General features: G+C 43.3%; 1 protein-coding gene across 4 annotated transcripts in view; it reads right to left on the bottom strand.

Annotated features, from left to right (window-relative positions):
• Positions 1-18,824, bottom strand: part of raraa (retinoic acid receptor, alpha a) — a 174,500-nt gene that overhangs the window by 154,589 nt on the left and 1,087 nt on the right. The gene's annotated exons all lie outside the window — the stretch shown is intronic.

An 18,824-nucleotide genomic window follows, 5' to 3' on the forward strand; every position in this document is an offset into this window, starting at 1 on the left:
GCATCAGACCATATCTCCATTCAGTCAAAGCATGGCCCTGGCGCACTGCTTTGCATGTGACCACTGAGAGTAAAACTGTATGTGGCATTCAGCCTATTACAGTGTTTCCTATACATTGATTTATTTGTGGCAGCCTGCCACAATATCAACATTGAGTGCCACATATTGATTTTTTTACTATTTACAATCCCATAGCCGATCAAATAAATTAATTGAAGAACACACCACTCTTCTGTTCAGTTCTGATGCCTGTCTCTGTCTGTGGTCACCACTCTGCAGCCTCACTCAGTGTCACCCCCACAGCACTATCTGATTGGTTACATGTCACGAGAATCAACACTGAAGGCTGTTGTGCCTCTGATGGAAAAAGACAACGCAGACTGGAGCTGTGTGTTGAATGCAAGACGGCAGACATGACTGAAGTTGTAATAAACATCACAATCATCCACGCTGAAGTTGCAAAAACACTCTGTTCTGCTGTTAGTAACAGTAGCTACTGGGTGTAACTTCAGTTGTATCAGTGTAAGAACTGCAAGGAGAGTAAGAAAGAATGAGACGGCGCCTATGATACAGTCATTTCATACACCAGACATATATAACGCCACGTCTGCACTGGAATCATTCATGTGAGTCACCCGTCCTATCACTGTTTGTCACTGTAAGCAGAGACTTCAGTCTGCAGTTCAGTTCATACACTCCAATGATAGACCAGAGAATTATACAGTATCGCTGGACCAGAATCTAATTCTGTTGGACACACTGTACTATATGATCCTGCAATGAAATGCTGGTTGTTACTGCGCCTGACAACACTTTAATGTGTAAGTGCTGCTCACTCCAACCTGGCAATCAGCCAATCAGCTGGCCTGTGCCCAGAGCCTCAATGACTCATCATTCACTTCCTGTCTTATTACACGCCCTCACTTCCTGTTTGTGGATCTGATTGGTGTGTCATTACTGGTCCACTACAGCAAGAACAGCCTAATTTAGATAAAAGGAGCAGGTAGGATAAAATGAGGACAGAGTTTGTGCACGTGCACGTATGGTGTGTGTATGTAAAAGTGTGTGTGTGGAGGTATGCTTGTGCAAGCCTGCAGCCTGTACACTGATGAGAGTGGACAGGAGTAGCCTGGGGTAATCACGTCTTTATCCTTGCTGATGGCTGAAAGCAACTCATTGCAGACACTCACCTTTCTCTCTCAAACACACACACACACACACACACACACACACACACACATATACACGCGCGCACAGAGGGAGAGGAAGGGGCCCTCACTGCTGGAGCCCTGCCAGACAAGTCCATCTGCTTTTAAAATGGAACCCAATTTACCACACCTAGAAGGCCTCAACTGTTCAGGGACCCTCAGCATCACCAAGCAGAGAGCCTGGAACTGTAATACAGCGGGGTCACCTGATCCTCGATGTACGGCCTTGCACCGGCACCTGGGACTGGGATTTGGGTTGCTCAAGTGCTGGTGGTTAAAAAGGTTTGATGGGAGGCAGTCCATCTCTCAAGTAAAATCATTCATCGGCCTTGCGACATTCACTTACTCGTTGTGACAGCAGCACCCCAACACCGCCGCTCAGTACAAATGTGTAAAGGAAACTGATTGCGGGTACGACCGGCAGTCTCCAAGTGCGAGCATACTTGGGAATGGCAGCCCCGCGGCAAGAGTCATGAGCTCACATTAAAACAGACACAATGTGTTGTTTTAACTCGCTTGCTTCTATAAAATTCCACCGGCCGCGTGCACACACACACACACATACACACTCACACAATATAAACCCCTCTCCTCGAAGCTCCGACTCTCAGCGGTGGAAACCCCCTTCAGTCACACATAGATCACATAACCTCTCTTGACATCGGAGGACAGCACTCCCAATGGAAAGATGCAGATTCACACACGTTGAGTGCCGGCCAAGGCTCCAGACTGCCATTGTCCTTCAGAGTCATCCAAACAAAACAATGAAGAGGGTCACGCAAGGCCCCCTGTGGAATGGTAAATAACTGGAGAGAGTGAGAGGGAGAGTTGGAGAGGAAGAGACACAGAGAGAGAGGAAGTGAGGGAGAGACTGAGAGAGACAAATCCACTGACAGCGACAGTGTTATATGGAACACCGAGTGCAAAATATGATCATCTGGGGGCAGGTGAATTCCACTAATGTTCAATCATTCAAGAAGAATCTGACACTGCTTGGATGGAAAATATGTCAGCTCCGTGATGTACAGAGCAAAAACACCCATGTAAAGAAAGAATGTAAATTATCTCACCACTAGGTGCGAGGAGTTATAGTTACTATAACACATGGTGAAAACAAATCCATTCAACTTGGAGTTTTATGACAATATTTTATGCTCTGTAGAATAACAGAACTTTACATCTCAGTGCAGGAGACAGCTTTATGTGTACAAGCATCTAGGTGAGCACTGATTTCAGCAAAGACACGCACAGGCAGAAAAATCCAAATGCTATCAAAGGCTCAGATTGTGGTGATGTTAATCATTCATTAGTGCTGAGTGACCCTTATTATAAAACCATCTTTGTTGTCATTATTCATCGGGCATAAAATGCTAGCCTGTTAATTCAGACTCAGGATGTTGACAATAGGCGGCCTACAAAGGGCTTGGAAGCCACAGTCCCCCTCCCAATTGGTCTTTCATATGCTAATGAGGGAACTGTTTTGGGTTTACTGGCCTGGTTGGAAATGATTTAGGGTGACACCGGTGCTCTGAGCCTTTATGTTTAGGCTGGCCGCGGGGGCTCATATATCACCCTGATCATTAATCAATTAGCGTCTCCGAGCCACCTGTCGGACACATCGGCGCACAAAACATTCCTGCCCTTGGGCAGTTGCTAGACGATGATCATCAGTAGCACCACTATTACCTTCCAACCCCTCAGCACACCGCCCCCTCCTCCGCTTTATGGTAATACCCTGATGGATTACATAATCACACCCAAACACTGCCCGCAACGAAAAGGGCTCCACTCCAAGAGAAGCAAATCTGAGTGGAAACCGCCATGGTGGTTTTCTTTTTTTAAATGGGTCTCCCCCCCTCCTAACTCAATTGGACAGCAAGTTTTTTTTAACAAGCATTTGCCCTCCGCTGTCACAAACAGAAAAGACGAGGCAGAGAGGAATTGATGCCGACCTTGAAGGAGAATCAATAAGCTGACGGCTATTCAAAAGTGCTGAATGCACACCAACGCTGTGTCCTCCATTGTTTTAAATGCAACTGCCTCCAGTGGGATATTGATGGTTGTTTAGTATTGATGACGTGTCACAGTAGCCAAATACATGTGAGATGGAAAGGTCCAAACTATCAGGGTGTTAGTGACATTAGGGTGAGTCCAGAAAAGTGATTTTGTTTAGACTGGATGAACTTACTGCTGACTTGCAGTAAGTCAACTAGAAACTAGACGGCTAAAACAAACACAAAGTGGCTTTCTGACTGACTGTTCATTCATTACACATTCATCTTCAATCACAAACGCCCTTAATTTAAGTTTCTGTAAACTTCCAGTTTCTGGAAAACTGAATGACAGATAGAGAGGGAGAGACAGAGAGGTGGGGAAAAAAAGTTGTGTTCCATTTTTCATGGTCTGGATTGCTTGAAAACCCCATCGGGCTTTGTGATCTCGTGAAGCCACATGAGACAGAGTGCAGTGGGAGCGATGGTGATTAAAGAATTCCTCAAAGATTTCTGTTAAACAACTGTCCTCTGCCCAGCCGAATAAATAGGCCTGTCACGGTTACTGCTTTTGGACGATGTTTTGTTGCAGAAATAATTGCGTTAAAGGATATTATAACATATTAGCATAACGAAGACAATCGAAATTGGAATATGAATATGAAAAATTGAACATATATGCAAGAACGTACATATAAAAAGATGGTATTTTTTTAAGGGGTAGCCCAGAATTACTCGGTTTGAGACGCTACAAGATGTGCTCAGCAAAAACAAAACCAAGTGATGCCTCTCACGACTAACAGACGAGCTAAGCCACACTCCAGCCTATGTGCTGTAGTCGGCTCCCGAAGATGGACGGCATGGGAGCCAGGTGGTTTGCTTGTGATTTACGGAGTGAAGGGTGAAGTTGTTGGAGGGTAAAACTACAAGCAACAGACTTTCTGAGAAGTTGCTAGGAGTTGGAAAGCTCATGGCAGTCAGGACTGTGCACCTTCCACTCCAAAAGTGCAGCTGCAGGCTACCGGTGAGGTACACTGTGTCATCTTTGAAGTGTTGTTTTACTTTTTCTGTAAACTTGCACAAGAAGGCGAGGGTGGAGAGAAAAAAAAATGCTGTGCCCAAGTCTTAAAATGGTCAGGAAAACCATGCTGTTTATTCTGGCATCATGTTTGCTAAAATGTTGGTGACATTGTTATGTAAGCAAACATTAATGTGAACACAGTGGACAATATTGAGGTCAGCAAAATGATCGAGGTAGCATCCATAAATTGTACAATAAGTCGATGATGTAATTGTCGTGACAGGCCTAGCCACAAATACTGTTTCTTCTGGAGATTTGTATGTAAATTTGAACTCTTATGCAAAGGCCCTCGCTGCCACTAGACAATCTCTTTTTCACAGCCTGGCTTCCCCGACAATACCCAAACTCCCACCACCCTCACATCCAACCCCCCAAAAGCCTTCACATTTTTCACACTTTTTTGTTATTTGGAACTAATTCTTAAAAGCAGCTGAAGAGATAAGTGGCACTAAAATTAGAGCCTAATCCGCCAACCCTCAATATGGGGACATGGAGAAAGTAGATTTGTCAAGCCTTGATTTAGCAGTATTCTCTCATTATAAAAGTAGCACTCTCCACGCAGCTTAGCAATACGAAATGGCTCAATCAGTCTCATGTGGAACATTTAACGGGGAAGTTGGGGGGAGGATGGAGTGAAGGCCTATTTGTGAACCTGGAAAACTTGGCATTGCGCTGGTGCCATTATTGTGTTGCCAGCATTGTTATTTCTACCTGTGTTGCACTCTTCAACTCTGAGGGTTCCCTATTGTAAATGACATTCGCCATACACTTCTAAAGGCTCCAAACACAGGAGTTGTTTCACTGGGGGATTGTAGAAAATCTGGGCCACTGTGTTTGGGTGTGTAAAGTGTGTAACACTGGGCTGGGCACTGGAGACAGGGAGTTGTTGTTTTTTTTTCCTCGCTCTCTTTCGTCTTTTAAATCCAACCAGCTCAGGCAAGGAGCCAGCTACCGACATTATCAGGTGGATTTTCAAAAGAACAAAAGCTCCTCTGCGATTCTTTACACTGCCAGTGGAGAAAAAAAAAGCAGCCGAACAGAAACCTCATCCAGCATAGATACTCAGTGTGTGTGTGTGTGTGTGTGTGTGTGTGCATTCACATTTATAGCCCCCTGTCCTTGATATTTCAACCAAATTCATTTCTTCCAGGAGATTATTTTCCTGATATTCTCACACTTTCTTCTATTTACTTATCTCTTCAGTGAGGTCCTAAAAACCCGCTGTGAAGTGCAAAGGTCAAAACTAAAGCCGAGAACACGGAGAGTAAAGCATATCTGTTCTGGCTCACTGTATCTAATCACATTCACAACATAAATGTATCTCAGAGGCCACAAGGCCAAATAACAGATACTTTTGGAAAGATAAATCTGGAAGCGGAAAGAATCTCACACTTGACTGCAAACAAGTAAAGTGCATAGTTGTGTTGCCTGGTATCTGCTAGTGGACAAGCAGTGTTGAAGCGAAAAAACTACTGACTGTGCAAGATAAAGGCTATCCACAGGGTACAGAGGCAGAGAGAAGACAGCAGGAAAGAGGAGGATGATGGGCAACAGGGCAGAGGCTTGACCTCTGGGGGTCAATAGGTGATTAGTAACATTTATCATACCTATAAGAGCTGCTAAATGAGAAGCCAGGCAGCTTCTCTCTGAAGAATTCAGCCGCATTGCTGTGTCAAAGCCCAAGTGAAGGCTGGGCCCACTACTGGCAACCAGATGCCCTGTGTTTATGACAAAGACAAATATTGGAATCCCTAAGTGGAAAAACATGCCATGCTGGCACACGGCAGCGGCAGTAAAACGTTACATCATTTTGACGATTTAATGAGCACGGCCTGGATCGGATCAGAAGTTTAAATACCTGCCAATGCCAATATAAAAGCTTGTATTTCATGCTTCATGAGAGAGGCTAAAAAATAAGTTTCATTCGATAGGAAAACAATGGTTGGAGGATGAAGGGGCTGCGGTTGTGGTTGAGGGGGAGGCAAGCAGCGCTGATGAAAGCCATGCAAGGTATCTGAACACAGGGAATCCATGGAGCCACAGCTCAGTCACACTGACATTCACATGGAGGAAACGACAAAGAAGCAATTGAGTTGCGGGGACCAGATTTGGCACGGACATATCATAAAACAGCCCACCCCCGGGGGACTGCCCCGACAGTTGCTGGAGAAGCACGGCAGCCCTGCATTGTTTGGGAGCTCTGGACAAGTGGACCAGAGTTCGAGTGGGTATCGTGGGCCAGAGGCCAACCAAGAATGAACACACGCTGTTGTGCGGAAGGACAAATAGACCATACTCACGCAAGACATCCATCAAAGAGCAGATGACAACCAATTTCACATATTAAACAAACATAGCCTTCTTGTAGCCATTTCATAACTTGTGCATGAGCAGAAAATCTACAAAGACTCTAAAAGAAGTGAAATGCAGAAACAAAACACAAATTATAGATGGTATCCCATTTTCACATCCCACACCTCCAACGCACGAAGATTAACTCCTTTCAGTTACAGAACAAAAGCTCCGGAGCACTTTCTCCAAAGCACTCAAGCATTTGGACAATCCAGATCCAGTGAAAGGTTATTACCAGGCGCTTGTACGTTAGGTGTCTGCATCAACCTATTTTTGTAACTTTCTGAAATTTACAATCTGACAATCTGAGGTGCTGCTGCAGCGTCATCCCACACTGGTTAGTGTGCACTGAAAAAATTGATAAGGGATGTTGTCCGATGCAACAACTGAAGGCAGGAATCCATGAAGAAGATAGGAGGAATAGAATAGAGTAGGGGCTGAGCATAATCCAGGGAAATATCCACAAAAACAACTTAAAGCTGAACTGACAACAATTTAAATCTGCAGCGTCGCAGCATGCCCAAATACAGAGGGGTATACAAAGACTATAACAGCAACACACAAAAGTATACTCATTATTTTTTATATTTAAGATTCAGGTGTGAGCAAATGTGAATGCACCAACTTTCATGGATTAGGGCTGCAACTACTGACTATAATTATTATCTATTATTCTGTCCATTGTTTTCTCGATTAATAAGTTAGCTGTTTGGCCTATAAAGTGTCAGAAAATGGTGAAAAATGTCAGTGTCTCCCAACACCCAAGATAACATCCACAAATGTCTTGTTTTGTCCACAAGCCAAAGAAGTAGGGGCACCAGAAAATATTCAACTAATCTAATTGACAACTAATTGATGTATTGATTTGGTGCAGTTTTATAATAGATTTACATCTAAAACAGCTTGATATTGTTCTCAGTGCTCAGATGATAAAACAACACACACCGGCTGTCAATTTGTCACCTAACAAACAGATGACCTGTGATGTAACTGGTTAACAATAAAACCAATAATTTCAAACTTCAGGCACTGCGGTAATGTTCAGGAAGAGGCCTAAATCAAAAGGCAAGAGAGCAGCCTTTTCACATGTGCATAGGTGTAACAATGGGCAGAGGTCCAAATGGTCTGCAAACAGTTTTCTCCTCATTTTTCACATTCCTACTTCCACCACTGTCTGTGTTCACTGCCGAACCAAACCACACACCTCTGTATTGGAAGTGCTAGAGGGACAGTGTGAGAGCAAGAGACAGAAGGAGAGCGATCGAAATCGGCATCAAAGCCAGAACAGAATCTTCACAGCCAGTATTTTAAATTGTTAAAGCTGAGGCAGAAAAGCAGGTGTTACTTATAACATTAAGGATGACTCAGTTCAATTCAAGCATCACAGTAAGCTGCAGCCGCTCTAGAACTGGCCACTTTAATGTTATAATTACAACTGCGCTTTTCCTGCTATGATGTATCAATATATCTGCAGTGAAAAAAGGTCAATATCAGCCAGGACAGATTTGCATTGATAGATTCACTCTTCTTACACCTCTACTTAAAGAGACCCCCGGCACAATAGCTCATTTTCTGCAGCCACTTTATTGATCTCATATACCAATGATTACTTCCGCTTTCTAAATATATTGCCGGGGTGTGACAGATGTGTTAGTGTAAATACAACATGCTTGTTAAGGCTATACAGTAATTAATTTCTATACATGCTGCCTTCCACAGAAAAATAACCTGAGCCGTCTTCAATATCTGTTTATGAAGTTGAAAAATGATGCAATATTTGAGTAGTCCTTGATTGTGGGAAATAGCCCTCTGTTGATGTAGAAGAACAGTGTTTGCTGCAGGGTCTTGTGTTAGCTACTAGAAATGTGTCACAAGGAAGCTGCATGAACAACCTAAGATAAGATAATCAAGATTGTGTGCATCTATTTTTGTTTTAACAACCAAATTCTTGTTTTTTTTCCAAGCTAGGGTTTCCACCCAAACTATGTTTGGTGTTATATAATATTCACAAACTAATAACAACAATTCAAATTAGAGAAAATCCGGAATACACACATAGGTTTGTAGTGATGGAGAGGTCTTCCAACATGATAGCCACATGTAGCCTCATCCATTTTGTCTTTAGTTTTTTTTTTGTGGAAATAAAAAACATAGTTTGCTTAAAGTAGGTGTGTTCCAGGCTGATCTGCAGGATGGGGATTGGGGCCATCAAGGCATTTTTTAATGGATGATCCTGATCCTTTGTTTGTCAAAATCCAATGCGCTCCTTTAAACAATAGAACCTGTTCCTTAACAGCCAGCAAAGCGTTGTCAACTGCAAGGCAGTGTTAACAAATAAACAGTAGCCAGTAGTTCCAATTAATGTTTTCCAAACAGACGGACAGCGTTAGCAAGCAAAGCCAGTTGTTTTGCAGTGTACTTCTGGGGATGTTTTGGTCCCGGGATTTTGCTGTGGAGTGCTTTTGACTTTCATGCTACTCTTTGGTGCTGACAGCTGCAGACACAATGCAGTGGCACAGAGGAGGAGAAACTTTCCACCATGAGGTTCTGAGACTTCAACTTCTCTCTTCTGCTTAGAAGTGATGAATTTACAGCTCACAGCAACTTAATACAACATAGTCTCTGGTTTTCCTTTAATATATAGTGTTGACATAAAATGTTGTTGCACATTTCCGATCCCTCGTTAGTGCAGTTAGCTTGTTTACCATGTTACATGAATGCCACTGTCGCACCGAATCAACAAATATTCGTAATTGAACAGCCAAATCTGATTCGACTGACATAATTCTGAGTCAGGTACAACATCACTTATTATGTAGGAAAAGACATCCCTAAGAATAACTGTGGACAAAAGAAAAACAGCCAAATTGAGAATTGGCAATGAGCACCAAGTAGAGTAGGCAGTGACTAAGAAAACTAGGAATGGCTGATGTGTACAAATGAGAGGTTCTGCAGAAATCACCCTGGAACACGAAGCAGAGCGGCGCAGAGAAGCCTTGTGGAACACAGTCAACACATTTCACACACGCAGGGCCTGGAAACAACACGCTTGGGGCTTCCACCTTCATTTAGATGAAAATGGACCTCCTCGAGAGGAAATAAAGCCATTTTTAACTCCCCCTCTCACTACGAGTCGGCCTCCCATAATGTGCCCAGTCAATGGACTGTGGGTTTATTCAACTGCAGGCAGCCCACAGCACAGCCATAAATAATGTAGGGCAGCTCACATGAAACCCTAATCACCATTGTGCTGTCACCCAACAGAGAAGATTGCTTGTTTAATTTACTGCGCCGCATCTGTCTCAGTTCTGCCCAATTTAGTTCCACAATGTCAATGGGCAAGTACTCCAGGTATTTATCAATATGCTTTTCATCCAATGCCATGAATCAATACGAAGGCAATGTTCATGTGTCTGTGTGAGTGTGTGTTTGTGTGTGCACATGTGTGAGTGCATGTGTTTTGGGTGATGGCGCGCATGTGTGCCACAAACAACATACAAGAAAGCTGCAGCTTGTGAAACAACAAAGGCCATCAACACTCAATAACCAGAGACTCATTATTGGCCCTATACAACGCACTTCATTACATTACTATTCCATTAGCATGCAGACATTTGCATATTCCAGTCACCTCTTTACAGAGGCTGTTGATCATAAATGGCAGCCATATGCTGCCTGGTGTGCCATATTACAGAATTATTACTGCGACACAAAAAGCCAAGAAAAATGGAAATTATGTTGACACAAAATGAAGCACAAAACCAATCAAAGGATCCGCCGTTATTGATGGTGTCTCACAGTCTCGCTGACTGAATGGGTATCATTTACATACACGAGATATGCTTCCTCGCTGACAAACATCTGCAGGCTGAGACTGAGCTCACAGGGCGCATTTTTGAGATGCTTTCCTGACACATACATGTACTGCACATGCATTTTATGTATGTGTATACTACCAAAACAACAATGTATTTAGCTTTCATAGGAACAAAACATGGATGATTAATTACTGCTTTATAAACACACACAAAGGTTAATATAATTAGCCCGTAATTGCCTTTTGCTGCACTGTTTGTGTGGGTAATTTTGGCTTGATGTCCACTCCTCCAGCTGCAAACACAAAAATCCTGTCCTCCAACAGGCTCTGTACTGCAACATCTCAGCATGACAGATATCTGGTGCGATGGCTCTTCTGCACTGTGATGACAGCCCATGGAGACAGAATAAGTAGCAGAGGCGCACTAGCTACACAGACTCGGCGGGCACAAGCCAAGGCAGCAGAGCGGCATGATAACGATGCTATGAGCTGAGCCACTTACAACCCGGCTAGCTGTTCGAGCTAGCAGCAGCAACAGTGGTATCATCTTTGTTCAGGACCATTATCTCTCCACCGTAGTGTTTACTTCACACTGATAAATGTGGCCTAGCGAGTCAAGCTAATGTGCAAGCAGCTGCAGCCGAAGCAGCTGGGTAACACACTGTCAACTGCCACATACGCCCACACAGGAGGCACAATAGAGGGGATTTGTTCCACTGAAATCAGTGTTAAGATGCTTTGGTTTGTGTAGTGCTTTGAAACTGGACATGGTCACTGCACAGGAGTCTCACATGTAATGTTCCCTGTAGCGGACTGGGAATGACACAGGGGCTGTCAAGCGTCTTAATCAGGAAGATGAGATTTGGTCCAGCTGATGAGTAAGTGTTAATAGTGTTGATATCAAGTCATGTTTACTAGTAAAATACCAACCATTCAGGTTGCAGCTTCTCATATGTGAATATTTTCAGCTTTTTATCATAGTTAAACTGAACTGGTCAGAAACAAAACAAGGCATTTGAAGATGTCACCTTGGACTCTGGGAAACTAGGACGGACATTTCCACTGTTTAATGGCATTTTATGAACTAAACAAGTGGACTCATTGGAAAAATAATCAGCAGATTCATCGATACTGAAAATAATAACTGCAGCCCGCTGGCATGGGAAGGTGGGTTCTGAGGGTGAGGCTAAACTTGGGGACAAATCTGTGGTAGGAGGAGCTAACCAATAGCGTGGACAGGTTGAACAGGCTGGAAAAGACCATGATCGTTGTTTCGGAGCAGATTTTTAGTTCCATAGAATATCTTGGACGCAAGGGACTTCGACTGCGGGGGGATATCCATCAGGATGGAGTTTTATGGCAGCTATAGATGGAGCTACTCACATCCCCTGGGCAGACAAGCGGATGTCACGTTATGATCTGCCCAGGGGACGTGAGCGGCGTCAGCGAACAGACAACAGGATGGCCAACTATCGTTTCAAGGAAATATTAGACATTTTGGCACATGCAGTCCCTAGGAAAAATGTGTCTGAGGTGATGGAGTGCACGTTCTTTGGATTAATGCAAGTATGACTCAGCAGTGTTCCTGCGTTTCTGCAAATGGAAATGTAACATTTATACGTTACTATGTAAAGGACATGGTGAAACTTAACATCACTTGCGTTTTAATGATGCTGTGGTTGACGTGTTACGTTTAGGCACAAATGACACTTGGTTAGGGTTCAGAAAAATAGCTGCTTACGGTAGCACAATCACAGCTTGAAATGCCAACAAAGCCTCACTCCAAAACCCCCCATTATGGGGGCACGATCGTGGCTATAAATGTCGCCAATGTATCGCTACAAAACAACTAGTTTTGCTGTTTGTTGGTCTTGAACAATGGTCTACAGCCAGCGACCGTCTCGCATAAGCCCATGCACATACATAGTCATGCACGCACGTTTATACTATGCAGCACTTCTTTGTGAAAATATGTTTCCATGTGCATGTTGCAGCCATAATCCGAAGGCATCTAGTGTGACGAGTCTAAACTTTTTGTCTATTTGGATATCTGGCACCTCAACAATGTTTTTACCATATTTGACAATCTAATTTTCAAATTACCTAAAAAAAAAAGAGTAAGACTGAAATTATACCGATGTCAACGAAGTAAATATGAAAATGGAAGGTTTTGTCCATTTTTGGAAAACCACCCAAAAATCACTACAATGTCATAACTGACTGCAGACACACACTTGGCACAGAGCAGCACTGGTATTATAAAAGAGCGCTTAAGGACAGATTGGCTGGTCAGACATCTGTGTAAGTGACACCAGCTATCTGGCTAGCTGTCTGACTCATGGCAGCAGAGGGTTAACTTGGCAGCTCAGCTGTACAGTGCAGCTCTAAAAGGAATATTAACAGCATGTCCCTCAGTGCAGACTGAGAGAGAGCAACAGGAAAAAGGAGGACGGAGAGAGAAGGAGAGATGGAGAAAAGGCAAGGACCAAAAAGGGGTGGGTGTGCGAATCCAATTTCCAGTGACAGTGCGCTCAGGATCACTGTTTCAGTGAAAGAACATATCATCTGTCAAAGTTAATGGCAGTGTCCTGGGGAAAATGAAGGAAAATAGAATGGAGACCATTCATTAAGAAGGTGGGGGATGGGGGTGTGTCGAAGCCACCGGTCTGCTTCAGTGTCTCTCCGGGAAAATAAATATATACACAAGCCATTATTTGTGCATTTACGAGGTGGCAGTGCAGCCACGATCAAGGGCTGGTTCTCATGCTACAGAGATAATATTAGCGCAGATGCCTAAAGAGGAATCTCTGGGCTCGAGCACAGAGCTATCACTGGGAATGAAGAGGTCGGCCTGGCTGCCTGGTAGGACGGCTGGCAGGCTAGCTAACAGGCCCGGCCAGCCTGTCTCTCACTCAGAGCTGTGGATGTACTCAGTGGAAGCAATTGATACCATTGTTTTATGGAGAGGAGGGTGGAGGGGGATTAAGGACCAACAATAGGGCTCTTTCACTGGAAATGTCAGCCGTCACGCCGGGGGACTGTCCGACTGGGCAGAGACACTTTCGTAAAAAGCCAAGGTACAAAATGAGTGTGGAAAATAGTATGAAACCCTGTGATGAGGGCAATGAAACAGTGTGACGTGGGCCAGAACATTCCCGTGCCAAATGGTAGAAATGCAATCTCAAACATGGGACAACAGACTCTGGGAAACTTTACAATGCAGATCATGTGAGATCATGTAAAACAGAAAACACGAGGCTTTCGATTTATTGTTGTGTTGCGTCTTTTGCGTCTGAGCAACCACTGTACGATTTGAGCCAATTTCTGACGTGGTTTTTGAGCTGTACAAGTCATATTAGAGTCGAACCAAATCATTTGCAGTGCAGTGTACGGGTGGAGCCAGGACCAATCATAATACGATCAACTGCTCCCCACAGGCTGCCGTACATTCCAATGAATTTCTGGCATGTTGGAAATTTTGGTCAAATGTCGTCAGGCTCTCAGTCAGTTGAAGCAAAGCCACACGTTGATTCCCCAAGGTCAGTGCCTATTTTCTCAATCAATTGTACAGTGTAGCCGATACCCAGCTGGTTTGCTGGTGTTGCTAGCTAACTTGCTTACTTCTGTGTGTGTGTGTGTGTGTGTAAACAGACATAGAGAGACAAAGAGAAGCAGGCACAGAGAGAGAGAGTTTATCAAACCTTGGACTGACCCATTGTTGGGATGTCTGTCCTAACATTATCATAAACCGTACCTACACCAGGCCCCCAGGAAGTGTGCCGGGCTTTGAAGCCAAATTTCATAGTGGCCAAAAAGTGTAATTACACCGTCACCTGATGCCCTGTGGCCCAAAAATACTTTTTCCCATTGATTTACATGGCAAAAGAGGCATCTATAAATCAGTGGACCTATTGTTTTAGTGTTATTAACTCCGCAAAATGACTCATTTCACTATCAATATATGACAAAGTCAGTCCAATAACATTTGGAAAGTCTAGAAGAGCTGCAAGATTGAATCATTTTATCCCCATTCAAGTTAGTACAGCACTTAACTAGAAGTAGCCAGCTCAGCTTGCTCTATGGGCCCAATGATGTGGAGGCAGTGCCGATCATCTGGGTAATTGTATACGCCAAGGTTTTTGGCTTCATGCACCACTGAGCAACTTTCATAGGAATGAACAGAGCCCCACCTTTAACACTGTGTCCAGTTCTCTTTACACATCCGAGACCTCTGCTAGCAAACAAACTTCTTCCTGGCCTGCAGACCCAGAGTGCTCAAATTCCTATTTTTTTATTGAAAATTGTCAATAAAGAAAATACGTATTCTTGAAAAACGAATTCACATATACACAGGATAATACTACAGACATTCATGTTATCTTACATTGTAATGTTTGCTGTGACAGCAGATACTGCATTCAGTCATCTCGACAACATTGACTCACATGGTTGATGACAGATCATGTTTAACTGTCCAGCGAACGCGCTGTGTTGAAAATATTTTCACTGGCGGCCACCATTTTCTTACCGTATATGTCATATATCCCGCACAAGACAAGATACCATTTTGTTCATTGTCTCAATCAGTGAAAAGTAAACATAAATCCTTTTCTCAGACAGAAAGATATATTATAGATATTTCCCAAAATATTGAACTACTACATTTATACAGTAGCTTATTTAAATTGTTCATGGATTATTATATTATTTTTATGGGATTATCAAATATTACAATCATATATCACATCTGATTTACTTGACACTGAGGTAGATGATTTTGGTGGTCTCTATAATCAACTCAAGATGTGACACTTGTATGACGTACTGTGCACAGACTGTACATAAAGATACATATTCAGTCTATGGATTTTGTAAATAAAGTTTTCATATTTTGGATTTTATTTGGCTAATTTTCAGATACATTTTCAACATACATGAATATAACCATAATTACAACCATATAACATCAAACCATATAACTCAAATGACCACCTGTGGTTCACTGAACAACATTTCTAAAACAAGCTCAAATTGTATAGTGTATTCCCAACGTTAAAGACCTGTTTGTCTTTGAACAAGCAGTACAACTCTGCATATAAATGTGCCAATGATTTCAAGGTCTACCAAAACAAGCAGTAGCTTGAAACACATTCCAAATCAATAACCAGGATAATAGGTTATATGGGTCTTTAGCTCAGCCTCATTAGGAAAAAGAGACAAACGTGGCCTGATTCTTCAGGCAAATTAACATAGTGAGGAACCTAAAATATCACAACCGATGATCCATTCTGGGATGTTTTATCATGAGACTATACAACGGAGAGATACAAAGTTCTCTCTCTGAGTGCTTTGATAACCCCACTGGCCTTGGACCTCTTTGAAAATCTCACTCTGAAGGTTTGAGGTGAATACAAAGAGCAAGTTGAAGTGAGGTGCCCTGCCGCTTTAAGGCTGGGATGAAACCGACTTATTCTACCACTCTGACCTAATTGCTCTCTCGCTCTCCTGACATGAACACTGGGAGCTGTGCACTCTGACACGTAAAGATTATTTAATACCATCAAAGCCATAAAAAGAGGAATAAAAGGAGGCGGTGTGGAAAAAGGGGGGCAGTTAACCCTTGTGGGGCTGGTAGGGCCGGGCAGGCCAGAGAACAGCAGCTGAAAGGGAATCAGTATGCAAAAGCGGGCCTGTCTAACTGCCGCCGGCCAATGTGAGTGGAGCTCCCACATCCCGACATCACAGCGGCTCCAGAACTCCCCCTCCAAAAAAATCCCACTCGGCTCCGGCTACACTCTCCCGGTATCGGCTCCCACCCTTCTTCTCTCCTGCTTTTCCCACACTCGCCCCAGTCCCTAAGGCAATGACTACGTCATTGGGCACCACTGCCAAACCACTGTAATATCCCAATTTATTTCTACTTATTCTGACAGAGTCGGGGCCTGTTTCATTTAGGTCAAGGCTGGTTTTATTAGCGTAAAGCTACACTGCTTGGTTCCACTGCACTCCATTTGTAGAAGTAACTGTTTGTTTTATTAGGCCAAGGCCTGCTGACGAACTATTGGCAACAATAATAAATTGGTAAACCAACACATGTACACATCAAAACAAAGTCTAAAAAGCTAGCCCACTGGTTTTTCCTATTTGCAGTGACTGAAACTCTAATTCTGCAGTGTGGTTTTCCATTTTAAGTACTTCCTACTCCAGAAAGAGAGCTACTAGCAGTCAAAATCTGACAGTGTGTGGGTGGGACAGGGTAGAGGTGTTTACCGTTAGGCAAGCACTGGGTGACATCTCCAGGGTGCCCTGTCATTGTAGAGAGCATGTCTCATCTGTCAGTGCCTGATGAGTTTGTGCTGCATGGCCTCATGAGCCAGCCCGGCTCGTCAGCAACAGGGGAGCAGGCTGCTGTGGCGAGGCTGTGTGTCGAGTGTCGACCACTACAGACCAAAGCAAACCAAACCACCTGACACACTGAGGGCTTTTTCACAGAACGCTAGGTCCAATGCCAAACGTCAGCAAGAGTATCTCTCAAATATTTCCTTTTCTCTTTTAATAGACGAAGCCTGCTAAATCTGCATTTTCACCACCTACAAATGGTGGTTTATGTGTTTTTTGTGAAGGGTGCTATCTTGTGACTGAGATCAAAAGGATTTGTTAACACTTAGAAACGTCTGATAATTGTATGAGGAAGGAAAAACACTCTGCCCGCTCTCTGACTTTACATGCAATGTAAAAATAGGTCACTCAAAACTTATAAATTCAACATGCAAAGTCGAAGCTAGTTTTATACCATTGCACAGACAATGTGTTCGAAAAAAAACAGCTGAGCAGAATCAGCTGGCAGACTGAACCGCCAAACATTCTGCACACAGATGTATCTAAACGTGAACAATCTCACCATCCTTTAATAACTCATCGCTTCTCATCTAATAAAGTCATTTCTTCCACAGGTGATACGCAAAATTAAACCCATCAAACGTGACTAATAAAACTGACAGAGCTAGGAGCCACTGACGCACTACTACTGTGTTTTTACAGAACAAAGAAGGAAAAAAAAATTCCCTTCCAGTGTCATTCACACTTGACTTTACAATCTGCAGAGGAAGGAAAGGGACATTGCGAGGGAGTGGGGGATGTGAGGGGGCAAAGTGAGTGTGCCACCGCCGTCACGATGATGACACATTTAGTGCCACGTGAAGCCGAGGCGTGCGAGGCCTTTGACTGGCATTGCTTACTCGAGGAGAGAACCAACTTCCCGTTGATGCTTGTCAGAGAGGGTTGACAGTATCGCATTAAAAAAAAAAAAAAAAAAAAAACACTGCCTCGTGCTGTGCAACAGAACACCACTGCATTTTGACAAACATGCACAACACCGAGCAGCTGAGCATTTTAAAGACGCACACTTAATTTCTGGGCTCTTCAGTTTTGAATATATTGTTTAAAGAATGATTTCTGCTATATAGGAGGAGGCAGCACAAGAAAAAACACATGACTGGAGCTGCTATCAACAAAGATTTGAGGATATAATCTCCCCAAAACTTTCCTACTATGTTATTTGAGATTTATTTGAATGTCAACATCATACATTTTAGATAACCTCTTTGAAACAGGACCTATATGACATGGGATTAGGTATTACAAGACAGCTAGGCAGCATCTTAAAACAGCTCTATCAAGCACCTACAGGTTATTATCAAAGTTATTATAATACCTGACAGTTTCCAGGGCAAGTATTCAATCTTGCATTTAGCCCGAGCCTTCACAATTAAGGCAGTGGCACAACATTTAACTGTGAATCACACCAACAGAGGAGGTGACAGGGTGGGAAAACCCTCAAACGCACCAAATTTCCCACTGAGTGACTCGACCTCTAATGCATCTTGCTCTGAATGTCACAGGTTGTCACAGGAAAGGGCATCTTCTTCTCCTACCAGCCCCACCCCAGTAAAAAATGTGTCTGCACTGCCATGTCTGCAGCCAGTGTTATAGATGATCGGCGAGGCATCATAAATCTGTGTCATAAAATATCATTCAACAAATCACACCCGGGCCAACTGCATAAAGCTCACAGACTTCACAGATTACTCAAATAAAAAGGGAAACATCTAGAAAGTACTTGTTAGAGCCGTAAATGAAGGGTAATGTGCAATCTGTGGTTTCACGAGACAACATTTTACAAGATAACGCTGATGACTTTCTGATGCTGCAGGGTATGTAACTCAGATATTACAACATAGTCCTGACATTTAATTTGCAGAGATCCAGACACCTCAAGTTGCCAAATTATCCTGACAGGGGTTAATCAGGGGTGTTAGCAAATTAGGGGCATATCTGTCAGTTTGCAGTGGGTAACTTTGAGGCTTTCAGAAGAA

The sequence above is a fragment of the Epinephelus lanceolatus genome, chromosome 21 (genome assembly GCF_041903045.1).
Source record: "Epinephelus lanceolatus isolate andai-2023 chromosome 21, ASM4190304v1, whole genome shotgun sequence".
NCBI classification, from domain to species: Eukaryota; Metazoa; Chordata; class Actinopteri; order Perciformes; family Serranidae; genus Epinephelus; species Epinephelus lanceolatus.